Raw genomic sequence first — 20,421 nt, 5'->3', positions numbered from 1 at the left:
GCAAGTCGGTCGGACTAAAAGGGGAAAAAAATAAATATTTGGGTGGCTCTAAATTGACAGGGTCGGTCGGGTTATGGCAAACCCCTCCAAATATATTTGGCGACCCCCCTGGGGGTCCAGTTTATGAACCACTGGTCTATAGCACAAATTGAAAAAAAAATTCTAACCCTGTTAATTCAAATCACATCTTATGAGTCTGGACATTCGTGATGTTTGCTTGAACGAGCTTGCTTGTTGGACAATACCCGACTCACTACATTAAATTGAATCAAAATCAACTTTTATCCAGATCTGTAACATTTGCAAATGAAGTTCATCCAATTGGTTTTGGAAAAAATACCAGGCTATCTGGGCTTCCCCTGACTGAAATGACAAAAGCAAGTCAACTCCTTATACATGTTTTTAACCATACTAAATTAATATAAATGTTAAGCTCAGGAGTAGAGTGAGACTCTCCTACTCTTTAAGCTTTCGAAAGAAAAGAAAATGTATCTTTCCTATTTTAGTCTGACTATTTTGTGTTTTTCTCTCCTTAAAAGTTTCTCTGGGAGCATACCACCAAAAAATTACATTTACACCATTACAATGTCAGTAATTTGGTGTCCCCCTTGGATATTTGTCTTGCCTGCCTAAACCATGGTTTGCTGTTGTTGACCAACAGATGAGAGAGAATTAGCCTCGCCTTCCTTGAATATACATAATAGTTGGAGGGTGCTGTAGTGCAACTGGCTACAGCATCCATACCATGTGTACCAAGTGCCCAAGGGGACCCAGGTTTGGGTCTGACCTGCGGTCATTTCCTGATCACAATGCATCTCTCTCTCAAACTTACTTCCTGTCAAACTTCACTGTCCTATCCAAATAAAATACAAATATATATATACATAATAGTGTGTTGCCTTTTTATGGTTTACATCAACCTCTGGTCTTTCATGTCAACTGTGGTGATGTTGAAATAAACTGGTGATCAAACATCACCTTTTGAATCAGGATCGTTGTGCTGCTGGATGGCTACACTGGTCCTACCCTGCTGTTGTTCTAGTTGGTAGATTCTGGCCAGCACTGCTGTGACATAAGCCTCTCTCTGCTGATCGTACGCCAGCCACTGCTGATTCTTCTCCAGGGCCTTTTCAACAGGCAAAATAAAAGCAAGAGAGGGGAAAGGAAAGAATACCAGCAGAGACACTGTGCCTTGGGAAGCTGTTCAAAAGCTCCTTTTCAAAAAATGACCACATCACTTCAAACATTGAGATGATGTGAAAAGCACAAACACCAAGTTAACCCTGTACTTACATATATAGGTCTTAAATCTGCTTTGAGAGATAAAATGTAGAGAAACTGAGAAATCACACTCACATCTCGCAGGAGCTCCTGAACTGTTTCAACATCAGATGTAGGTTTATAGACCTATCAAAATAACAATAAAGTAGAGAGACCACTGTTTAACCTTGTTTCAGGAACTTCTCATCATCACACATGTACACCTAAAACTAGGCTTGAATAAAAAAACGGTTATATTATTGTTGTAACAGTGCAACTGTTAGCTCTCTGTGATCTTGAAGTTACAGGTCTAATCATGCTCACATTCACCCTACTCCTGACCATAGACCAAAGTGGGATGATCAGTTCAAACACAAGCACACCACTGCCACCCCGGGGGATATATAAATATAGCTATACAGTAAATAATAAAGCAGGTGGTGATGAAGCATTGTAACAGCTGGGCCCAGTACCACCAACCTGAATGATCCGGATTCGGAGATCAGATAATCCATTTTACTTTTATGCTGGTTTTTCAAAATACTCTGGTGTTGGATCACCCTGATCTAGATACAGACTTATCAGGATTACTAAATATTAAGGGTGTCACGATTTCGATTTTATTTCGAAATCGATCGAAATTACATCTCAATCTCGAACTTCGAACTTAAAAGTAGCATCGACGATGCAGCCACACCCCCACAAGCACAAACACACATGCACGGGCTGAACTGCAGCGTCAACACTCCTCTAATTTTAGGCTGCAGCCAGTTAAAATATAGGCCTACACATCAACCTACCGAAATCAAAGCCCCTCTTGCTACTTTGAAATCACCGGTGTGGAAGTATTCGTTCATTCACGTCAATTAAAACTAACTTAGCCTACTCAACTTAGCAAGTGAAAAGATGGTCTAATTACAGTCCAAAGTTACTTTAAGGCTTAAAATGAACATTTATAATTACATATTCCATGAACACTAACCTTGGGTCTCTTCGGAGTGTGCTGAAACAATCAAATTAACATTCTGTGTTGTTTCATTTTACTATGTTCACGTCTCTGTTTTAGCCTAAAGTTAGTTCTGTTTACATTACAACCTCGCGGTTGGAACGGTTTCAAAGCGGTTTCAAAATAAAAGCCCCCCGAAAAAAAAAGGAAAAGGCCAAAAAGAGTAAATAACATATAAGGAATGCATTAATAGTAATATTTAAATTAGATCGAAAATCGAATCGAATCGTGACTTTAAAATCGAAAATTACATCGAATCGAGGATTTGGAGAATCGTGACACCCCTACTAAATATGGATTATTTACCAGTGCCTCTAATTGGGACTACATTTTACAATTTAGCCCAGTGGCTATGTAAGGAACAACAGTTACATATTTATGAAGATCTTTTTTATTATCTATTAAGAACTAAAACAATATTTGAGGTAGCATCAAGCTTAATATAAAATCATTATGTTTAGGGTACTTTCAATTGAGAGGTGGCTGTCCCAAACCCAAAGGCCTAAATTTCACCTTATGAAAAGAAATATGAAATCATTTTTGTAATTTTTTCCACTGATGTTTTTATAAAGATCTTTTGAATACCTATGATAAAAAGCAATCCAAAAAATATATTTATTCCATATATTTTTTTTCAAAAATCATAAATCATTATACTGTATAAAAAAATGTTGTCCCACATTTTTATGTCACGGAAACACTGTAAGGTTTAGCCCATAGGATGGTAATGATTTTAGCCACATCACTCCATTTTGGACCAGGAAGTGTGTGTGTGCATCCATAGATATATATAGAATGGCTAGATGTGTCGTCCGCGCTGCTGGCCAATGGAGGTCGACATCCGCACCGGGCAGCCATCTTGCCACAGTCAGCTCGCTAACTCATAACATTGTGTTTCAATGGTGCACTGTAATGACAGGTAGTGACCTGAAGGTGTCATTGTTATAGCCTGGGGGCATTGTTCTGCCTTTAGTAGAAGAAGAGCCATCAGGTACCACAGAGCCCACCAGATAGCTTGTCTGTGACAAGATGGCCGCCGGTGATGCCGGTGGAGACTCCGCCATAAGACATCTAGCCATTCTATATATATATCTATGTGTGCATCCCTCTCGCTCTCATGGCCACATGGTGAGTAGATCAGTGCAATCATTTTTGAGTAAATGCAGTCTCAAAATCAGGCTGGAACATTTAAGAATGTCACTACCGAACACATATTTATTTCAATTAATCAAGTTGTTTTAGTTGTTTTTTTTTTGAAAATGTAGTTTTCATTTGTGTATAAAAGTTCAGAACATACAATACATTTATATAAATAAAATGCATTTTAGCATATTTAAAGGAGAATTCCGGTGTGATATTGACCTAAAGTGTGTTGAAACATGATACCGAGTGTGAACGCATGTCTCATACTGTAGATCATCTCGGCTTGTCCCCTGCACTCAGAAATCTGGCGCTAGTTAGCCGATGCCACCAACAGTTTTTCGATGGGGGTGCCTCGGGCATCGGCCTAGCCATGCAAATAAATCACTGTTTTACACCATTTACGAGGCTCAAAGTAGCTCCACACTTCATTGGTAGACTTTGGAGGGCCTTGACATTTAAAACGAGACATTGATAACTTTGAAAAAGCACTGGTAGTTTATTTACAAGACGATTTATACAGACAGTACCTTCACAAAGTTTACCGTTCACCGCTATCTTGAATTTAGTCACGATAGGCTGAGCGACGAGTAGGAATGAACAGGTATGATAAGGGATCAGAATACAAAAATAATTCAGTGGAAATGCATGGATTCCAGATGCTGCTACTGGAAGCCAGTGTTTCTTAAAATGGGGGTCGGGACCCCCAGGGGGGTTGACAAAAATATGGGAGGGGTCGCGAAAACAGACATAGGTAGACCTAGATATAGGTTTACAATTCACAGTGTTTCCATAATGTTCCTCCGAATGTGGATGCTTTGTTTATGCAAACTCAAATCTCTACCTGCGACTCTTGCAACAATAACTTCAAAGATGCTGTACGCTTACCAGTGACAGAACATTATGCAGCCTTTTCTTGCCACAGGACTGCCAGTTATACATTGGATGAGTGCTAGTTATCCTTTGGAAAACAATAAATTAGATTGTCAAAGGCTTGGTTTTGATGTTGACATACAGTAGCTAACTGATGAGAGAAGATATTTTCTGCCTCTGCCTCCAATGCCAGTCTTGCAACATTTTCCAAAATGAAACCAAATTTCATTGGCTGGAGAGAAGGGGGTCTTGAGACTTGGCCAATGTTTTGGAGGTCGCCAGACTTTTAAAAGTAACTATGTTAGATTACAAGTTACTTTATTAGTTACTTTCAGCAGCTGCCGACAACACCCCCAACGCCTCAACATAAAAATGATAACCGGTTTTGCAAATACTCACTATACTGGAAGTGCATTTTAACAGCAATGTATAGCAGACATCCCAACCTAACCTACTTAGATACTGAAATTCAGATGTTTGTTCAATAATGTCTAAGTACACCAAATAAGGAAGGCCTATTGATAGAAATTGTTATAGTAAAATATGTAGATTATTTTTCATGTAGCCTTGGCAACTAGCCATCTTGTAGCCTATAGGCCTGAGTAATATGCAAATGAAATTACACTTGTTAAACTCACCTCAACAAGTCTTTTGCAATCATTTAACCTGCCGTGAGCAATGCTAAAGTTGCTGTTACAAACAGTGCAGTGTGCAAGATTATCATTATGTTTTAATCTTTTAAGACAATTGGGTACACTTTTGTGTAGTCTGATGTGAAATGGGTCTTAAATCTTCCTTTTTGAGGGGCACTGACGCTGCCATGACGCTTCTATTCCTTGATACACTGACTGAACTGATTAATTATGTTTGGGAGAAAAGAGATATAAGCACTTACACTGAAAACGGATTGGTTGATTTAGCAAAACAGACCAGGATGCTCTCTGTCTTGGATGCGCTTCAGGCACAAACGCACCACTCCTCTCTCTCTCCCTCTCCGTTGTGTGTGCATTAAGCTAAGCGAATCTTTGATTTGAAGTCCGGTCTGGCTTGCGTGCTCTTGTTCGCTCTAGGTTCCGGGAGATTTTATGTAATTTGCGGGCGTCAGGAAGCCGCTATCAATATGTGGGAGACTCCCAAAACTTCGGGAGACTTGGGATGTCTAGCTAGACAGCACTTTGTCGCCAGCACAGAATGTACAATGTACCTTAATGTTGTCATGTTTAGCTGACACAAACTCAAAGTAATGACTGATGAAATGTGCATCTCTCTCTCTCCCTCCATTGTTGTTTTCGTTTGTGTCGCTGCACGTGAATTGTCCTCATGCTGAAAACGTGAGCATAGCCTACATGACATTTATCCCCAAGACAAGAAGAAAGCAAAGAATATATCTTTTTATTAAGGAAAATGACAAAAATAGTAACGCACAGTAACTTAGATAAGTAACTTTAATCTGATTACTGGTTTGTAAATAGTAGCGCGTTAGATTACTCGTTACTGAAAAAAGTGGTAAAAATAGACTAACGCGTTACTAAGTAACGCGTTACTGGCATCACTGCTTAGGTGAGACCATTCGCTCCCATGGATTTGACTATCATGTTATGCAGACGACACTCAACTTTACCTGTCTTTCCCACCTGATGACTCTAGCATTTCCCACCGGATGTATGCATGCCTTAAGGATATTTCAGCCTGGATGAAAGATCGGCACCTTCAGCTTAATCTCTCAAAAACTGAGTTTTTGGTGTTTCCAGCTAAAACAGCTATTCCCCAACAGATTAACATCCAGCTTGACTCTACTTCACTGACCCCAACTAGATCAGCACGTAACTTGGGCGTTGTAATTGATGACCGACTTAACTTCTCTGAGCATTCTGAGCTTCTATTGCAAAATCATGTCGGTTTATGCTTTACAACATTAGGAAGATCAGACCTTATCTGACACAAGATTCCACACAACTTCTTGTTCAGACCATGGTCATCTCCAAGCTGGACTATTGTAATTCACTATTAGCTGGCTAACCCGCTTGTGTAATAAGATCATTACAGCTGATTCAGAATGCTGGAGCACTCCTGGTCCTCAATCAGCCAAAGAGGACACATGTAACTCCTCTCCTAGTTACTCTCCATTGGCTCCTATAGCCAGAATTAGATTTAAATCTCTCACTTTGGCCTATAGGACACTGACTGGATCTTCTCCTAGTTATTTTAATTCAATAATCAAGGCGTACATCCCCAACCGCCCACTGCGGTCTTCTGATGAGCGTCTGTTGTGTCGACCAGTCATAAACACTAGGTCTAATTCAAGACTCTTTTCCTCAGTGGTTCCATGTTGGTGGAATGAGTTGCCCAGTGCTCTCCGTTCCTGTGGTAGTTTTGGGTCGTTTAAAAGAGGGGTCTAAAGACATTCCTGTTCAACATGCACTTAGTTCTTTAAGCGCTTCTTATGCGTTATGGTTTGTATAATATTGTTTTACTTCCATTAGGCTGTTGATTAATTTGACATTGTTTATTAATGACATTCTCCTTAATGTAGTCTTACCATGTAATTGTTTTTATATTATTGATTGAATGGATATTATTGTTTATTATTGCTTTTTCCCTCATTTTCATTGCTTATTTTATTACTGTAGGCTATTGATTGAATTGACATTGTTGTTTATTATTGCTATTCTCCTTATTATAGTTTGACCAACATTCTAATCTGTTCCCTGTTAATTTTTAAATAAAAAAAACTATAACAAAAGCCCAGCCTGCAACACTACTCTATAGGCGTCTGAAAGGAGGTTTACTAACATACTGCACACCTACCTAAAGCTCCCTAAACCTTACTCCTGATCCGGGTCATGGTCTAGAATTCCTACACAGTGGACCACCCCTCCACCCTCATTTTGTTTTCGTTGTTGAAATTTGGGAAGGAACCTTGCCTTGCATTTAAAAAACAATAACTGAACTGCGGATTTACTTAACTACTTGGTCTGTCTGACGGGAGTGTTGGCAGTTATGGGTTATACCTAACAAACATTCATGCTTAAAGGGATACTACAGCGTAAAAACAATCAAAACAAAATAGCCTTACACACGGCGGTATAGTGTCCATGGGCATCCTACAGATAAACCGAAGTATTGCAAACTTAAACCATAGGACATTAGAACAATCATTTTGAACTATGCACCTGCCGTCACTTATTCCGCTGTCAAACTAGGAAAAGTGAACTAGACACTCCCTAGATACACCTGAACCGTATGCTTCAAATAGGGCCCTGAAGGTAACAAATTGAACACTAAAATGAGATCTGGAGGTTATACAGTATGTGTTCGTTGAGCAATTGTCAACATGTTAGATACTAATACTTTTAAATGTGACCATTTTTGAACACTTAATAAATCTTTCTTAAAGGATAATAACATTTTCTATCTTGCATCCTATAACACCCAAATGTCCATCAGCTGTTCAGTGAAATATTAAACAGATTTCGGTAACACTTTACTTGACAGGTGAGTTCATAACACATTCACATCAGCTGTCATAAACTGCACATAAAGCATTCATGAATGTTTCATGAGCCATGACTTAACATTCATACCAAACCTTTCATGAATGTGGAAGACAGAACGACGAGCGACAACGTTTTTGCTCCAAACCTCTCACATCTCACATCTGAGTCAATGGGCTACTCCAGTGCCAAAAAGACAGAACATGGTCAAGCAAATAATTTTTGCTTCATAAAAATGTATTTGTTTTATGATGTAAGCTTTGCAGATGATTTCTCATCTTTTGCTACTGGGAATGTCCAACCATTCCAGGTTACACAAATATGGGTCAGCTGAATGTAGGCTAGTTTACCTCCCAGTGTTAAACTCAGGGATTGCGAATACTTCACAACTTGTATAGTAAAGTGACATTCGATGTAGACTTCATAAGATATTCATGACATATAAAGGCTGGAGAGATTAAGGGCTGTATTTTGGGCACCAGCGCATGGCGTTAAACTTGCTTTTCACCCGGGAAAAGTTTAATTTGGTATTTTACACGTTTATTAAACATTGCGCCCAGGGGTGGGAGGGGCCTGGCGCGTTGTCTAAAAATCGCTATCGTACACCACCTAAACCTGGTCAGAAGTCAATGGCGAGTTGTTCATATGCTATTTTAAGAGGGCATGTCAACAGTCATATTGGCAGGTGCACGCACCATCCTTCTATCATTCATGAACGCACACCAGCGCACATCCATGCAAAGCATTACAAATTGCACGATTTACAATGGGAAACATAATTAGAATAAAGATATTACGAAATACTGTACATCTCATGATGAGTAGTTATTCACCATCATTTGCAAATTGGTAATGACGGTTAAAAGTGATTATGGGAAACCCCTCCCAATGTGAACTGGACATCCTACTAAATTTGAATAGTGCCCTATCATGACATTCTAAAGTGCATCGTCACTCGTCAAAAGTCTATTCAAATTTAGTAGGATGTCCAGTTCACATTGGGAGGGGTTTCGTTATCAAACATGGAGCGCATGGCGCAACAAGGTGTTCCTAGGTTTCTTAATCAGTCATATGGGTGTGTTTGGGGCGTAACATCATTTTAAACCAATGAGAATGACATCTGTCATTCCCTTTAACGGCGCAAAGCGCGATATGTCAAATAAATGCATCGGTATTTTTGGCATTCAACGGCGCATTTGAAGGAGGCTGCTTGCGAGACCGTATGGAATAGTCATTCTTAAACCATGCTTTACTAAAACCTAGCATAGCCTTCACACATTTGCAACCGTCTATTATTTGAACTCATTGGCAAAGTGAAACTAACTTCACCAAGGAGTCAGTCAACGACAAGACAGTTATATGCAGTTACTTTCACTATTGACTGACAATGGGTTACCACCGAAAACATAGGCTAGAAAAAGCAACACTTACCCTAATTTTGCTCAAATGACTGAATAAAAAAACATTCAGTTGCTTATATCTTGTGACAGTGCGTCTTCAGCTGTGCTCCATACGTGTCTCTCGCCTCTCCCCTAATCACTTTTAACCATCATTACCAATTTGCAAATGATGGTGAATAACTACTCATCATGAAATGTACAGTATTTCGTAATATCTTTATTCTAATTATGTTTCCCTTTGTAATCGTCGGTGGTAATAGGCGGTGGTAGTGTAGTGGTTAAGGAGCTGGGCTAGCGTGCAGTAGCCTGAAAGTTGTCGGTTCAATTCCCGGCTTCCACCGTTGTGCCCTTGAGCACAACGCAAGCAAGGCACTTAACCCCAAGTTGCTCCGGGGACAATGTAATCCCTTGTAATATAGCTGACATATGTAAGTCACTTTGGTCAAGAAGTGTCTGCTAAATGTAATGTAAATGTAATGTAATGTAATCGTGCAATTTGTAATGCTTTGCATGGACATGCGCTGGTGTGCGTTCATGAATGATAGAAGGATGGTGCGTGCACCTGCCAATATGACTGTTGACATGCGCTCTTAAAATAGCATGAACTGGCCATTGACTTCTGACCAGGTTTAGGTGGTGTACGATAGCAATTTTTAGACAACGCGCCAGGCCCCTCCCTAGGTTGTTAATTGCCACACCCCTGGGCGCAATGTTTAAAAAATAAACGTGCAAAATACTGAATTAAACTTTGCGCGGGTGGAAAATGAACTTTACGCCATGCGCTGGAGCCCTATATTAATGGTATCCAGGTTACACAAATACGATGTTGGACTTTTATTTTGAGAACTTGTCGTCGTTCTGTCTTCCACATTCATAAAAGGTTTGGTATGAATGTTGAGTCATGTCTCATGAAACAGTCATGAATGCTTTATGTGCAGTTTATGACAGCTATGAATGTGTTATGAACTCACCCGTTTAGTAGTGTTACCCAGATTTCTTTAAAAAAAAAAAAAGTCTGTTATATGTGCTAGCTGCATTATGTGCAACATTTGTGACTTATTCGTCATTTTTATCAACACAAAATACTGAAGTCTGATGTAGTAGTCACTACCGAAACACTACCGAACATGTGCCGTCACAACCGAAACATGGGATATTTTGTTAAAAAAAGAGTATATCTAATCATCTGACAAGATAACATGGTGGTGTTTGGTTAAATATATATTTATAGTAATACATACTTAAATTTGAAAATGGTATGATCAACTTTTTGTGTTTTACAAAGAAATATTGTTTTTAAAATGTAATTAATCTCATAAATGACCTTTATGAATCATGGAAATGCTTTACGAACATTCTAAAAAATATATTTAGAAGGTAAAGAAATTCCTAGGTTATCATAAAACTTCTTATTTTGTTAATTGTTATTGTGTTTCGGTAGTGACACATTTCGGGAGAAGGAAAACATTCTAAAACTGTATAAAAAGACAATATGACAATAAAATGTCCAATTGTTAGAAATGTGTACCTTAGATGTTATACAATGCATGTGAATTAAAAGTTTTGGGGAAAAAAGACACTTTTTTAAAAATGTTTCAACCTCTGAATTTGCACGAATTCAGTAGAATGGTCATACAAACATCCCCTTCCTGGGGGTCATTTCTAGAAAAGTTAGCAACGACGTTGCTCAACCACCATGGTACGACACAACTTGCGACCAAACAACGACATCGTTACACCTGTTTCCAGAAAGCATCGTACCTGTGTCGCAATTCGCTACCTCCGACGTTCGAACACTGTAGTTCCAACGTTGTTGATGATGCAGCGATACATATCATTGGTGGAAACAGTGGCAACGTGTAATAGAGCTGCACAGTCCCGCCCACAGACAAAACGCGGTTAGGTGCCGGATGTAAGCTTCCCATTCATTTGTCCCATTGACGTTTGGAAAAATCCGTATCTCAAGAGTTTTACAGCATGTCTTAGGCTAACCAGCTACGGCATAACTCATAAGCATACAACATATCATTTCGAGTGAAAAAACGAAGAGAAAATCCAAAAAAAAACAAAGGTACAAGACTGTGTACATATTTTCATTTCCGAGCGAAGGAACTACTCATCCCATAAACCACCGGGCCTCACTGAAAAATATATAACCAGCACGAACCAGCGCGAAATATTTCATTTCCAACCGGCGACAGCAGCAAACCCTTTCCTCCAAACAGTGATTTTTATATAGTGAATGTGCAGTTAATAGCAGTTATTTCAGGAGTAATCGTGTAAATAATAGTGTTTTGATATTGAATTTTATATTTATCATCGTGTATTTTATATCGTGTGTGTGAAAGCGGTTAACGTTAACGGCAGTGCTTCACGTTACCTGACTCATCCTATGCTGTCATCACTGCTCAGTCGGGCTGATGCATGGTCTGCTCTTGGACCACCATATTCAGTTTATTAATTTGCCGTGAATTATTACACAAAATGTTCATTAAATGCACGAAGTATTCCTAGGTTAATGGTTAATATGAATCATACAGTATGAAGGCTACAGTAGCCTAGCTAATGTTAACTAGCACTGCTAGCAGCATTAACATTACAACCTCCCTGCTTAGCTAACTCACCACAACTTTGTAGGTCTTGTCCCTCATGCTGCTGACCCTTACAAAACCCACAAACTGACTCTCGGACACACAACAGTCAATAATGTGACCCGATTTAAAGTGGCTTTCACCCCTTTGGACACTCACTAAAACATAATATTCATACCTGTGTTGCAGCATGTAGGCTAATGTTAGCTGCATTATATAATGACATACCATAGATATATACACTAGATGTCGCCTTCTGCTTCTCAGCATGCGTCAACACCGCCGCCATCATGGTACAGGGATCTGAAGCGCTAAACTAGTTCTTCTGTATTGTCAGCGTTACCTATTTAGCGACGTTTGGCCATCCCCAGCGATAGAAAACCTTTTTAGCGATTAGCGACAAATTTGGGAACTTCTCACAATGATGGCAGATCGGCTTCTTTGTTGTTGAAACGTAAGAAAATCACCTTTCTCATGGCTTTGTCATTTATGAATTCAGCTATCTCGTTAGCCTATGTAGTAGCAGAGGTAAATGTTCTACAGATCTACAGCAACTTCTGGTGAGATTACAACTTACATGAGTAAACGAGGCGAGGGGTATGTGGCCTCAACCAGAGCCTGTCTACGAAGAGCATGTTTACTTTCATTGTATCGAACCTGGTTGCAGTTTACTCATTGTTCCTCTAGGGGCCGCCGCTAGCTAGTGCAGAATGAATGAGTCTATGGGGCTAGACGGGTAAAATGTATCTTTATTATCGTCTTAAGCTTAGTTTTCTCTAGACTCAACCATAAATACATGCCTGTCAGTTGGAACAACCCAAAAAACTAGATAATTGCTTGAGATTTTGACGATTTATGGTGATTTTATTTTCGCTAGATCTTTGCCCAGATTGACGCTAATGCATTATAGAGGAGTGGATCACTGAAGCAAGATGGCGTCTCGATTGACGCATTCGTTCCAATGAACAGCAGTAGTCAAGGCGACATCTAGTGTATATATCTATGATGACATACAATGTCGGAAATGCTAAAGGTTAGCCTGTCGGCTAGTGCTAGCCTACCTGAAAAGTTTGAGTGTTTAAACTAACATTTACAGTGGTCTATTTGATAGTGTATTGGCCCTGACTAAGTTCGTGTGATGTATAAACCCCAATCCTTGTTGATACAAGTACCAATATTCGTCAAGAAAGTTTTTAAGATTTTCGCCATAGGCAGTAAAAAACTCCTCCATCTTTGTCAATATTTTTCCGCTGAGAAAGTTTCAAACTATGACCATAACGGCCTTTCCACCAATCAGAGGCATCACTGTGGGATTGTGGGATTGTTCAGGATTGTGGGTAATGAAGTACTTATCCAAGAGATCGCGAATAAAAGGCATTTATCTCAAAACAAGGTTAGTGCCCCACGAACTCTTGGTGTCTATAGGAGCATATACAATCGCTTAGTACAACCATAGCTGGTTTTAAGTCTACCACGTGCAGTTAAGTTTTTATGGCTTACACCGCAATTGTCAATGGAGAAATTGCATTGACTTTTTACATCCGGCATCGGCTGTGGGCGGGACTGTGCAGCTCTATATCCCACCCCCTAGAAATTCTCTGCCACGGCCTATGTTGAAATTTTTCTAATTTAAACCGAGTGATTAATGCTGACATTGTCATCGTCATCTGCAAAAACCTAAACCTATTGCAAGTATATAAAACATTTTACTGAAGCCGCGACCAATATGTGTCATTATTTGTGTTAAATATCTATGTTGGAAAAAATATATAGCCTGGACAAATATCTGGGTATCGCAAATGTTACTAATTGTCTCGTGGCTTAAAGGTAGTGCATCAGTGCACTACGCGCTCGGCCGGAGTTCGCATCCTATTTCTTCTTTCCATCTCTGAGTAAGATTAGGCCTACGAGACACAACAATAGGTTTTGACCATACATTTTTATGTATGTAGTTACTCTACATCGAGAGAACATAGGCTACAAGACATCAGTCAAAAACAATTGAATCTACGTGTCACACAGTTCACCATCTCACATCATAAGAAAATCGAACCTACAACGTTGGGATAACAAGTCTTCTGCTCTAGCCACTACACCATTTATCACTGCTGTTTTAAGAGTCTGTGAAGATTATAATACTAAAAGCAAGGCAATACTCGAATTAACATAAATAGCAAGAATGAGCCAAGTAGGGGAGTCAGTGTCTTAATCAAAATTAAGCTACAGGATAGATCAATCATTGAGTCACGAGATAAACATCCACTTCGCAATTTTTGGTTAGGCGGTTGTGATTTTTGGTTAGGCGCTCCAGACACCAACAGGAACTACCAAGGAACGACACAAGTGCGACTGCCTAGGGGCAGTAGTTCAAACGACCAAACTTTGCGTCCTTGTTTGTGATTGAGAGTTCGAACTACCCTTTCTAGAAACACCAAATCCAAGAACGATGGAGCGTACTACCAAGGTTGCGACGCAAGTTAGCAAACGATGCTTTCTGGAAACGACCCCCTGATCAGTTTCTTTAAACAGCCAGACCCCTCATCTAATCTACAACAAATAAATAAACGTCCAAATACATGATAAATATGTTATATTATTTGACCAATTTTAATGTTACATTACATTTTGTGCCTGAAATCCACCTTTCTGGTGCCAGTTGTTCAGATTTCGGCTATTGGATTTAATCAAACTTTGAAGTATGTATAATGAAGCACAAAAATGTAATTCAGCCATGTAGGACTAATACAGCGTTCTGTGACATTACCTGTACCTCTGATGGTTGTATGTTTTCCAGTTCATGGCACCTGGCAGAGACTGTCACCAATCTATTCTTGATGTCTTCTGTCTCAGTTTTTAGTGACCGAAGCAGTTTGGCTCGCTCCTCAACTTCTCTAATGTGCAGGTTCATCTGAAAGGACAGGGCACTTAAGTATACTATACTTTATCCTTTCTGATTACATGAGACTGAAGAGTGAAGTAGAGCCTAACCGATAATTCGGTGTGCCGATAATATTAGCTATTTGCCAGACATGTGGACTCGAATCACATGACTTGGACTCGAGTCAGACTCGAGTCATGATTTTAATGACTTCAGACTCGACTTGATAAAATTCGGCATGACTTGCGGCTTGACTTGGACTTGAATACTATTCACTCGAGACATGACTCGGACTTTGCCTCTTTGGGCTGTATTTTGGGCATCTGCGCATGGCGTAAAGTTCGTTATTCACCCGCGCAAAGTTTAATTCGGTATTTTGCACGTTTATTTTTTAAGCATTGCGCCCAGGGGTGTGGCAATTAACAACCTAGGGAGGGGCCTGGCGCATTGTCTAAAAATCGCTATCATACACCACCTAAACCTGGTCAGAAGTCAATGGCGAGTTGTTCATATGCTATTTTAAGAGCGCATGTCAACAGTCATGCACGCACCATCCTTCTATCATTCATGAACGCACACCAGCGCACGTCCATGCATAGCATTACAAATTGCACAATTACAATGGGAAACATAATTAGAATAAAGATATTACGAAATACTGTACATCTCATGATGAGTAGTTATTCACCATCATTTGCAAATTGGTAATGACGGTTAAAAGTGATTAGGGGTAAGGCAAGATACACGTATGGAGCACAGCTGAAGATGCACTGTCACGAGATATAAGCAACTCCTCTGCAGGATAAATGTTGTTTTATTCAGTCATTTGAGCAATATTAGGGTAAGTGTTGCTTTTTCCAGCCTATGTTTTCGGTGGTAACCCATTGTCAGTCAATAGTAAAAGTAACTGCATATAACTGTCTTGTCGTTGACTGACTCCTTGGTGAAGTTAGTTTCACGTTGAATGCCAAACTACCGATGCATTTATTTGACATATCGCGCTTTGCGCCGTTAAAGGGAATGACAGATGTCATTCTCATTGGTTTAAAATGATGTTACGCCCCAAACACACCCATATGACTGATTAAAAAACCTAGGAACACCTTGTTGCGCCATGCACTCCACGTTTGATAACGAAACCCCTCCCAATGTGAACTGGACATCCTACTAAATTTGAATAGACTTTTGACGAGTGACGATGCACTTTAGAATGTCATGATAGGGCCCTTTGACTTGTAACAAAGTCCTTTTAGGCAAGTCCCTCCACTCAGCGGCCATATACCAACGTTTTATGGGCACTCATCGGGCACAGTCTTTAGGTCGAACTGCGCGTGCGCAAGGCTTCACGACACCGATCTTGCTCCAGCGGCAAGATCACAACACATGATTGGCACAATGTCTTCACAACACACTATATGATTGGCTCAATGTATTCACATCACACCACACGATTGGCTCAATGTATTCACATGTCGACGTTTTGCCGAGGAAGGGGTGGAATATGTGTAGACAACGGCCATATTGGCGTGACAAACTAGCCCCATGCATTTCTATGGAGTATTTTTTGAGTGCTGTGTCTCCTCATTAGAAAGTCTCTGCTTGTAATGACTTGACATGTCTCGAGTCAAAAAATACATTTCCTGATCGTGGACCAGTCACGCCAGAGATGCTTTCACTTCCGCGACGAAAAAACAAAGCACAGTGGACACAAGCGTGCAGAGCACAGTGATCAATGCTGCTGCTACCACCACACGCATCACGCACTGTGTGTAGGGAATCAAGAGACAGAGGAAGGACCAACATTAAATAAATAGTAGCTTTATTGCAAACTGATTTGCACTCTTGTTAGAGAACGTTTACAATGCCAAAATGCACCAACAGCATGTTACATAAAGATGATACTTTTCGGGTCCTCTCCATTAAGATCCAACTTGAGCGAATGCTAGCCTACTCCATTTAATTAAGAACGCGTCTCAGCGCGCAGGATAGGGAGAGAAAATAGTGGCAGGTTCCAGCTGGCCTGTCATTGTTGATGATGATTGATATCTCCCTTTTAACATAAGTAACGTATAAAAGGAAATCATGAAGGCAACAAAGACGAGATTATAGAAAATTGCGGATTTATCTGGTTCTCACTACTGTTATAGCCTAAACTGTGAGAGCCAGGGCACATAGGCTGCACTCACTGTGATTTGGAAAATGGACAAGAATATGAAGAGTTGTCTTTGCCTTCTTGTAATGGAACTGGTGAGTCTTGAAGGCTTCAATAATTCGTTTACATGAAGCACATGATATTATAGGCTACTGATTGAAATGCATTCCACTCAGCTAGAAGGCTACTGGCTACCAGGCTCATAATTTACTTTTAATTGCAAACAGAAAATGTCTAGCAAGCATCATGTCATTACATGCTTTTATTTCCGAAGGAATGAAAGCTGTTAGTGCCAACTTAATATCATGCTTATCATAATATTGTGCATAACATGTGGCACAACGTTAAGAGTTTGTGGACTAGCCATAGCTATTAGAATGGAGCTGGTAAAAAAAGATCATTAGGAGATTGTGTGGACAGTGGCACACAATGGGCTTAAAGTGACAGTGCCCCATTTACAAATGAGTTAAACATCATCAAACTTTTACCTTTGTGGTTACTCATTCATTTTGTGATTTATGCTGTATTTAATATGCCATATAAGAAGCTTTTACTTTTTAATCGCAATTAATCTAGATTAATTCATTTCAAAATATGAGATTAACTAGTTATTTTTTTTAATTAATCGTTTGACAGCCCTAATAAAAACGTAAAATATTTAACGCAGCAATTTACTAATGTAGCCTATGTGACGATTCTTCTCGTCACCATTTATTGTAATCATTAACCATGACCTTGGCTTCCCCTATGAGTCGCCACTGGCAGACAGCCTAATAAATTGCTTGCAGGCAAATCTGTGGCCTAGCGCAGTGAAATGCCATCAGTCAAATTATTACTCATCCTTACAGTGGACGCCGCAATTTGGAAAAACAATATGCTGCTGTGCTGAGTGTCAGGCAGCTATCCGTTTCGTACAGATTACTCAGGTATGCTCATGCGTATATTTCACAGGTATGCGCATGCATATATCGTAAAGGATTTCAAGACAGAAACATTGAACATATTTCAATCTGCATTTATAAAAAAAAATACTGTAGATTAGATTGATGTGTTAAAATTATGATCGATAGTTTAATAATGGCATTATTAAGTGAAGAGCACCTGATGACTTGAAAGAGATTGGGACTTGGAATTGGACTCGACTTGGCTTTGATGTGACTTGGACTTGGACTCGACTTGCCCTTCTCCGTCTTTACTTGGGACTTGACTTGGACTTGACTGCTAAGACTTGGGACTTACTTGTGACTTGCCAAACAGTGACTTGGTCCCACCTCTGCTATTTGCTGATCCTTCATCTAAATTTTCAGTATTGTCTTTTTATTGCCGCGCTTCAAACGTGTGCCAGCTAGAAAGAGGCCTATTTTTTACACGACAGGCAGGTGTTTTGGAAGCATTTCCAGCCAAAAGAGACAGAGAGAGTAATAATCAGACTGTCTGCAGCAGCTCCGCATCAGAGACATTTCTGGTATGAATGTTCACATGACGCCAGAGAGGGTTAAAGCGGAGTTAGTAGTCAAGGATCTTTGGCGACACTTTACGAAACAGACAAGCAACCTGGGGTTAAAGTGGGCCGGAACGGTCCGGAACTGTGTTCCGGCACCTAAGATAAATGAATAAATAAATATATTTCCCAACGATGTTATAGTTAAATTGTTTTTTTAATGAATTAATTAATTGTTTTTTACGTGCTCATCAAATTGCAGCCTGCTTCTCCTTCAGGATCACAGTGTTCAACAAATCAAAACGTAACATGGCCTCATCTTCACAAACTTCCTTCGCCCTGAAGGGACTTATTTTCCAGATAATGACCGGCAAATAGTTCACAACACACACTGAACTTGAATCAAACATTCTTTGGAACACAGCTGATCAACCGTCTGCTTTCACTTTTGAATGAAGTTCCTTCGCAAAAAGTAACCGGACTACTTGCTGAGTGATATGAAAGACGTGAATCAGAAGTATAAAACCTGTTGCCATTGACAGCAGTCATTATATGTTTTCAGCGGTAATTAAATTAATATAATTGACTGGTAGAAACCCCATTCAAGTCAATGGATAGCATACTAGCATTGTGAAGAGGCGGATAATAAATTCACGTAATTACCGCTGAAAACATATAATGACCGCTGTCAATGGTTTTGTGCTTCCCACATACTTTCCCATATTCATTGCGAGCTTCTCCTGACTATACGATAATTTCTTTGCAACAGAATGTAAGGTCATGACATCATTGTCAGTCTATTTTTACAAAAACGGCTGATATGGGCCCATCACGTGAGATACAAGGTAATGGAGGCTTTCTTACATTGTTGTGTTTCTTTAGAAATAAACAATGGACAAATAGAGTCTTTAAACGTTTCAAATGTAAGCTACCAAAATGACGCCAAAATGAATGGGGGTCAATGGAATGCTAGCTGAAAATGAAGCCTTATTAGAGAGCCTCCCATAGCACAGTGAAGTTGGCTGGACGTTTGATATTCGATTTTAACTTCTCCTTAGTTCAAGAAGGACAACGCAAATCAGGTCAATGATGTGATCAGGGTCAAAGAAAGTTGACATTATTACAGAGTATCAAGAGAAAACAACTACAGTTATTAACGCTAGAGATTTGTATCCGACATAAAGCTTCACAGTACTTCACCGTCTGTTCTGTCGCTATGGTTTGTGTAAGGGACGTCTGACTGTTCTGGTTGATCGCCAATGGTAGTAAGGATACGAAACGTAGGCCATTTATGGGGAAAAATATTCACTAATTACTCATTTTCATGATGATTGCACTACTTCCCAATCAGAGTTTTCTTGCTTGTAGGCTACTAGCAGTGTTGGATCAGATTACTTTGAAATGTAATCCATTACTAAACACAGACTTCACAATTTTTGTAATCAGTAACGATACAAACTGATAAATCAGTATCCATTGGATTACAAAAATAATGTAATGTAATCTGAATACTTTTGGATTACTTCAAAAATGAAATACATCTCTGCTGAAAAAAACAGCCTGACCAGCCTAAGGTGGTTTGCTGGTTGACCAGCTTGTTTGATCACCCTATGATGGTTGACCAGCTAGACCGGCAAATCTCTTGCGAAAACATACCTTCAGCTGGTTTACCCAGCTTACGATGGTGATTCAACTGGTTTTGCTTGTCGTACCACCTCAAGCTGGTCATTTTAGTTGGTGTTGCTGGTCTACATTGCTGATTTAACTGGTCATGCCAGCTTATGTTGGTCATTCTAGCAAACCAGCATGACTATCTTACACGTCAAGTTTGGCAGGCTGGTCACCAGCATGACCATCTTACACCAGCTGTATCCGACATGACAGGCTGGTCACACCAGCATGACCAGCTTCCTGGTGGCCTAACCAGCTACAACAGCAAAAAACAACAAGATGTTTATTCTCACAGGTAGGAGCATAACCCTTTTTTCTGTTTCAGACGAAGTGATAGAGAAAAAAGTGTATTGAAAAGGCCCTTGACTCTGTGTGTGTTTGCAAGTGTGTTGGGGGTGCAAGATGGCCTACTTGATAGGTAAAATACTGGCACTGTGTCTTCTACATTCTGTGTCCATTTACTTCAAATTGGGTCTATCTTAATTTTCCAACTATTACACTGCATATCGACGGCA

This window comes from Alosa pseudoharengus, unplaced genomic scaffold (assembly GCF_046254945.1).
Source record: "Alosa pseudoharengus isolate Yale_2024_CS ecotype anadromous, Long Island Sound unplaced genomic scaffold, YU_APseudo_1.1 YU_APseudo_1.1_scf_15, whole genome shotgun sequence".
Lineage (NCBI taxonomy): Eukaryota > Metazoa > Chordata > Actinopteri > Clupeiformes > Clupeidae > Alosa > Alosa pseudoharengus.
This window is presented reverse-complemented; position numbering follows the sequence as displayed.